This window comes from Peromyscus leucopus, unplaced genomic scaffold (assembly GCF_004664715.2).
Source record: "Peromyscus leucopus breed LL Stock unplaced genomic scaffold, UCI_PerLeu_2.1 scaffold_1576, whole genome shotgun sequence".
Lineage (NCBI taxonomy): Eukaryota > Metazoa > Chordata > Mammalia > Rodentia > Cricetidae > Peromyscus > Peromyscus leucopus.
In genome coordinates this window covers 1-7,731 of record NW_023504750.1, presented here as the reverse complement: position 1 = coordinate 7,731, position 7,731 = coordinate 1, and the positions used below count along the sequence as shown (strand labels likewise).

General features: G+C 41.4%; 1 long non-coding RNA gene across 1 annotated transcript; it reads right to left on the bottom strand.

Annotated features, from left to right (window-relative positions):
* Nucleotides 1-2,613: 2,613 nt before the first annotated feature.
* Nucleotides 2,614-6,687, bottom strand: LOC114689211. Its single transcript, XR_003733871.2, has 3 exons — nucleotides 6,638-6,687; nucleotides 3,493-3,579; nucleotides 2,614-2,705 (listed from the first exon to the last, which is right to left on the bottom strand). It is a non-coding gene; the product is annotated as an uncharacterized LOC114689211 (long non-coding RNA).
* Nucleotides 6,688-7,731: the final 1,044 nt, after the last annotated feature.

Here is a 7,731-nt window from a genome sequence, read left to right as displayed (position 1 = left end):
TTATATATATATCTTGTCAGTTCAGTTATTTTAAAAGTCGGAATGTCTAGAAAGTGTGGCTTTGGTGGTGGCTGAGTAAAGGACTAGTCTAGCATGTTTAAGGCCCTGAGTTTAAGTCCTCCCACTCCAACAAACAACAAACTAGTAGAAGCCTATCACTGTTTTGATATAAAGTTAGAGTCTTATTCCCCAGTGGAGAACTCAAAACCTACTAGAGAAAAACTTTTAAGAATTAGCAATTCCAGTACTGGAGACATGGCTCAGCAGTAGAGTGCTGGCAGAGGAAGGTCAAGGCCTTGGATCCTACTCACCACACACAAAAACAAAACAAAACAAAAAAACTAAAAAGAATAAACAGACTCAACCATAATATAATATCTGACTCTTATGACACATAAATCCTCAAAAATATACCATCATTAATTGTCTTTGTGGAAGTTATAAGTTGGAATGGATTTATATAAGATATAGTAGCTGGTTGGTTGGTTTGTCTGTTTTTATCTTGACCTTACAGGCTAAATGATTACTGGATCTTTTTTTTTTTTTTAAGTGTTTTTTTTTTCCCTCCTCTTACAAGTGCCATCACATTGTAAAATTTGCTAGGTTGCTGTGAGGCTATCTGGTGGTGTCTTCTGGATGTTCAGACACATTAGCAGTGTGAATTCAGTATTTTTGCCTTCAATGCTACAGCCCTTTCCTTAGTGAATAATTTCTGCTTCCTCTGCATTTGGATGAGCCGCCTCTGCATTGTGGGTTGTGAACCTGGTGCTGCACACCTCCCTGAGCCCTGGCTAATGGCTGTGCCTTCCCATCTGCACTGTGCAAATGGCCTCAAAGCGCTTTTCGATTAAGAGACTCAGAGCAGAGGGCAGAAATTGCGGCATCCATTAGCTTTGGATGGCTTTTAGTCTTTTGATTTTCTTGGCTGAATATATAACTGTTATTCACTTGGACTAAACTTTTAACAAATCTTCAGAAACTCTAGCAGAGAAGTTATTTTAACATTCTTGAAATTCCTGCACCCAGAAATGCCTCTCAGAATCCCCCACTCACTGTGTGTTGATCACCAGTCTGTCCCACTGGCCTTTAATATCGTCTTCCGATGGCTGCTCTGTAATGTAAAGCCCATCAAACTCCAATTTCCGTGCCACTTCCTTCTCTCGCTTAAAAATAACCAACGGGACCTGCAGATGGGAGTAAACATGTCAACATTCGTTTAGCTGGACTGGCAAATCTCACAGTCACTATTTACAAACCAGCTTTTAGGAAGAACTATTTCTCCACTTACTTGCAAGAAGGAAAAAAATGAGTAAAAATGAATCAACCACAATCAGGTAGAAAGAAGTATCTAAGAAGGTTTTGGGAAAACAGAATATATGGGCATATGTTTTAAAGACACAAGGGTTAATACATAATTGGACTAAGGAAAGCATCCTAAATACTAAAGAGAGACAAGTAATTACAAAATATTCAACATATATTTCAATACATATTACTTTAATACATCAATACAGACATGTGAAAAAAAATCTTGGTGATTTTACTAATGTCCCTGAAAGTATGTTTTTCAATGTCTTTAATAACTCTGTGCACAGCATGCTTATATTATATAGAGGCAGATTCAAGTTTCAACATTGGCAAAAATCTTGTCAAGTAAACAATGCCTTTGTCATCTGCTGAAGATTCCCCTTTCACACAGGCAGAGGGATCTGTGCAAGCACAGACGGGAGGTGCAGACACCGAGGAAGCATACAGGAATGCTTACCCCCATGAGAAAAGAGGGACAAGAGGTAGAAAAAAATTCCTACAGGAACATTTCACACTCTAGTCTTTTATTCCAAGCCCTAGCTTTCCAAATATCTTATGAAGCTTCATAGCCAGAGGCAAAGTGCAGTGAAATAAAGACAAAAAATAAACATACTTGCACAGGCAAAGACATCCCCAAGCACCCAGAGAGACTATATTACCCTATTGATTTCTATTCACCGATGCTTACTGTTACCCCTAGCAGGGACATGGGGATAAACACAACTTATTTTCTGGATGAAACAGTAGGAACTGTGAGTCTTCTGTCATGGATGGTGAGAGATACATACCCAACAACAGAACAGTCAGGCCTCACAGCTATTTAAATGTGAGAGACTGTAGGTAATGGGCTTCACTTCTGTATGGTCAAGTTGTGAATGAAAATGTGGACTATATGAATGACTGTCAATAAGCAAAAACATACTTGCAATCAATGGCTGATCAATGGACTTAGAAAGGTCAGGCCCCTCCAGTCCTAGCTTCAGAGATAGAAGCCTATGACCACAGTTGCTCTTCTGCCCTTAGACAATCATTTCCCTCGACCTGCTTCTTTCTCCAGCCTCAGAGGTGCGGGGCCTTAGAGCATCTCAAATAAACACCACAGATTCCATCTCAGTACTCGCCTCCCCAGGAATCCAATCTACAAACACATTCTAAATGCACAGGTACTTGGGGACTTACTTTCAAGCAGTAGTATCCAATGATGCAAAAGAAAGAGATGACAGTTGCAAGATGGCTAAGATGCGCGGGGGTTCCATGTAGCCACTGCTCTCCTCGAGGACATAGTGCACTGCAATGATTCTGTGTGGGTTGCTGTCCAGGCTGGTGGTCACTTTGGCAGTGTCGCCGGAGCTTCGGGCAGGCAGCTCCTTTCCTTCAACCACAGAAGAAGTGGAGACCTGATGCAAACCATTTAAAATACAGTCAGTTCACTGTGTGTCACATCACCACAAAAGGAGGAAATGGAAATGCAGCCGAAAGCGAAGTCAGCACATGATGGTATCATGGAAAGACTAACAGGAAAGGATAAAGAGACATCTCTTCCAATGGCAAATACAAGTAACAGGTACGCTTCTAAAATTCATGCTGGGGGAATGAGAGATAGCTCAGTAGGGAAAAGTGCTTGCTGCCAAGTTTGATGACCCGAGTCCAATCTCCAGGAGTGACAGGATGAAAGGAGAGAACCCACTCTCGCAAGGTTTTCTTTGACCTCCACATGCACACAATGACACTCTTGCATGCACACACACAAAATAAATGCTGGTATTTTTAAGTTTGTGCTAATCCAACCAAAGTTACAAGGATTCTAGTCTTCAGGAAAACACTAGATATTTTTCTTCTCAGTTATCCAAATAATTTCATGTGAGGGGGTTGTGTCACATCCAGGCATCATAACAAGTAAGAAATTCAGCTGAATCATCCTAGGAACATTGGTGGTGAACCCTCTATAACACCCAGTCCTCTTCAGTGGCAGTCAGCTGAGGTCCCTCCTATTATTCCAGAAATGCATGCACCCTGCCTTCCTGAGCATCTGTGGTGGGACAGGGCTTGGTCTCTCTTTTGTTAAGGTACAGTTTAGAATTGGTATAAATGTGCTCCCTTGCAGCTCACAGGGCAATCTATCCACTGGTATCAGTCACTTCGGACTTTTAGAATGTCTCTAACCTCAGGGACACACGTACATACCTTGTAGAAGAGCAGGATGAAATTGATAGCGAAGGCAACAAACAAGGCCAGCATTCTCATGTTGTAAAAGTTGCGAGCAAAATAGTTCTGAAGGGGAAAGGGTAAGAACAGGCCAGCCAGTAAGAGATCAGAAATTTGCAAACATTTTAAAACAAATCTCCATTCATTTACTCTAAACCACAGATTGGGAGCCTGTTGTGTCCTTGGTATTAGAGACAAAAAGCAAAGGACAAAGTTTCTACCACCAAGGAGGAGACAGCTAATAATAACCACACCCTCAGATACAAAGTATCATTCAAGAACTCCAAGTGACATATTGATACATAGGTGAGGCTTAGGGAATGGTAGAAGTTTGGATAGGTGGCTTGGAAAGGCTATTTAGGAGGTGAGCTTGAGCACTGGCCCAGGGTGGCAAAGGAGCTAACTGAGCCATAGGAGGAAGGTGTATTTGAGCCATGGACAGTGAAGACTAGGCCTTGAATTAAGAGTAATGCTGGGGCTGGAGAGAGGGTTAAGAGCATTTACTGCTTTTTCAGAGGATCTGGGTTCAGTTTCTAGCACCCACATAGAAAATTCACAAACTATCTGTAACTCCAATTATGGGAAAATCTGATGCCCTCTTCTGGCCTCCACAGGTACAACATGCAAGTGGTATACATATGTACACACAGGCAAACAGAAAATATTTAAAATATTTTTTTAAAAAGGTAATAGTGTGTGTGTGTGTGTGTGTGTGTGTGTGTGTGTGTGTGTTGTGTGAATGTGCTTGAGCCTAGAGAGAAGCAAGGAGAGGGAGAAGTGGGCTCTGGTAGGTGAACAGGGCTGATTCTGAAGGCTTCTGTTGAATATTTCAGTTGTCTCTTACAATAACCTGATTCAAAGACCTCTGAACCTCTAGGACTACATTGCAGGGATATCTGTCCCAATATTTCCTGGATTTTAATGAATGACCTAATTTTTCCAGGAACACACCTTGTCTCTTCTGTAATGTGAGCATAACAACAGAACCAGCTTCCTACCTTTGCTATGAGAAAATATGAGAAAATCCAGTTACTCATTTTAATATGCTATTAGTAATTATATATGATACTTCATATGTTGTCACTGTTAAAGCTGATATTTATTCTAGATGGTTGAGATGCTGGTGGAGAACTAAAGAGGACAGGATGCACCTAGATGATGACTTAGAAATTCCTCTGTGGAGACAGTAGAAGCAACAGGGACTGCTTAGTAGGCATGAATATGCAAGAAGAGATGATGTTGCAGTGGGCTGGTCTCCATGGCAACTGTGGACAAGGAAAGTGGTAGGCCATTTGATACTTTGAAGGAAGAGCTGGGGCTTCTTGTTGTTGCTTGTATTGTGTTAGAGGTAAAAGAGGAAGGACTCAATCATGAGCAACTAGATGAGTGTTTGGTATGGTATATTGATTCAGGAGAAACCAAAACAACCTCATACAAGCAGATGTAAGGGAAGAGGCCACACTGAAGGCAACTATTGTTATAACATGAAATGAGCTTTAGAGGATAAAGCCTAACCATAGCAACAATGCCTCTCATTAACCTCTCCATGAACATGCCTCTCACTGTTGGGTCTTTACCCTACAATGATCTGGCTTCACTGCCACACCTAGTCACACTAAGACTGAATAACACACTGGGCCTGGGCCAGCTATACTGTCTCTCCTGGAAAGGAAAACAACAGGTCACAGAGACTTTGTCTACTGTGACTGTAGGATGACAGTCAGAAAGACACAGAGGACAGAGATCTATAGCCATGACTGGTCTTATGTGTGCAAACTAGCATATGCCAAGCCACCAGAGAATCAGGAAAGTGGAAAAGTTACACAGAGACAAAGAGCATAGGAACCCTGAGCAGAGTTGGACGGACAAGCTCAGTTTCTTTCCTTATCCAGCTGCAGAAGCAGGCTCTTCAGGACTCACAGGCTGCTAGAGGGCACTACAGCACCTACCCAGCCTGCTGCCGCCATGGCCACTGATGCATATCAATTAACAATTATACAGAGTATCTCAAGAACCTTCATGTTCAGTGGACTCTGTCACAAACATTACAGAAAAAATACAAGACTGGGGAAAACTTCCATAAAACTCTTTGAAGAAACTATCTTTTCTCCCATTTCTCCATTTTCTTTACTTGTCTGTAAAGGATAACTTTGAATTGTTATCACCAAAAAGCTGACTCATTAAGTTTATATTTATAAAAATATATTTATATTTTACTTATATGTCTATACATATTTCTTTTTAGTAAAAGGTGGATGATACTCATTTGTTTGACGGCAGAACCCAAGGGGCCTTGAAAATACCTAATGAGTTCTAAAGTATTTGTGGAAGACCTACCATGATGTCTGTTATTCAGTCAAAGGATGTCAAGACAATGTGAATATATGTAGTGGCTTTGGGGATGTCAGACCATGTGAAGATGTGTAGAGGTCATGGGTATGTGCAGCATAAATTATGTAGAAGAAACAGTGATTTCAAAAAAAGGCATTTACCCTAAAAAAAAAGACAAATACACTGGGCTGTAGAGATGACTTAGCAATTAAGAGCACTGACTGCTCTTGCAGAGGACCTAGGTTTGGTGTCCAGCACCTACGTGTAGCACACAGCTGTCTGTAACTCCAGGTCTAGGGTATCAGATGCCCTGTTCTGGCCCCTCAGGCACTGTATACACAGGGTACACATCGATGCCTGCAGACACTTACATGTACACATAAAGATAAACAAACCATTTTAAAATTCAAATACACTAAAGTAAGTAGATAAAATATCTCCTTAGCCCCTGGTTCTGAAGACCCTGTTTTCATAAATCAAACCAATTGCAAAAAAAAAGATACTTGGATAACAATGTCTGTCTTATATGGATATAGACTTTTTTCTTCCATTATTCCCTAAAATAATACACTATAACAAACATTTACATAACAGTCACATTGCATTAGAGACCGTAAATAATCTAGATAGGTCAAAATACACAGAAGGACATGTGCTGTTTACATACAAACATTCCATCATTCTATATGAGGTTTTATTCTCAGATGTGGGTGGTAGAAGGGATTTTTGGGACCAACTGCTGCACATAGCCAGGACAATCACTCAGTCCTAAAAGTCATCCCCAAAGTCTCACCAGCAGCTTCTGCTGATAGGCTATGATTTTCTTCCAGAACGCCGACTCTGCACCTCAGGTTCCCCGTATCGATGTGTGTGTAGCTGCCTCAACTTCTGTTTGCCTTTATCGTCTTTGGCTTTTCTTCTTTTTCTCCATCTTCCCCCCTGTGAAAACAAAAAAGCATAAGCTGTCTAGAAAGTGAAGAGCAAGCGGGTACTCTGCAAAATACGAAGTAAGCAAATAAATCACAATATCTGCTTAGAAACTAAGTTCGTATATATGTATATGTGTGTGTGTGTTCATGTATAAGCGTTGTGTGTGTGTTGTGTGTTGTGTGTTGTGTGTGTGTGTGTAAATGTAGAAGCCAGAAAAACAACCTTGAGCATCCTTCTTCCTTGGGCATTATCCACCTCATTTTGTGTGACAGACTCTTGGTCTGTGTACCTTAGGTTAGGCTGGCTAGCTAGCAAGTCCCAGGGATTTGACTGTTTCTACCTCCCTAGTGCTGGGATTACAAGAGCAGGGCATTATGCAGCCTTTTATGTGGGCTTTTGGGATCAAACTCAGGCTCAGGTGTAAGATGAATTGCTAAATGCCTTATTAATAAAAAAACCCAGAGCCAGATATTGGGTGAAAACTGAGATATCAGAGAAATAGAACAAGTCACAGCCAACCTCATCTCACCAACTCCTCAGCTGATCCTGTTTCCACGAATCCTCAGACTGAAAGCCTCTGAGTCCTCACCATGAGCGGCTCGGTTGAACTGCCTCTAAAACGCCTCTAGTTCATGGTCCTCACACCTTATATACCTTTCTGCTTCCCATCACTTCCTGGGATTAAAGGCATGTGTCCTTCCCAAACAAAGACATGAGATCTCAAGTGCTGGGATTAAAGGCGTGTGCCACCACTGCCTGACTCTGTTCCCAGTGGCCTTGAACTCACAGAGATCCAGATGGATCTCTGCCTCCCAAGTGATAGGATTAAAGGCATGTGCACCATTGCCTGACCTTTATGTTTACTATAGTGGCTGGCTTTTTCTCTGATCCTCAGATAAACTTTATTGGGGTGCACAAAGAAAATATCATCACACTCATGTACTCATGTAGCAAGAT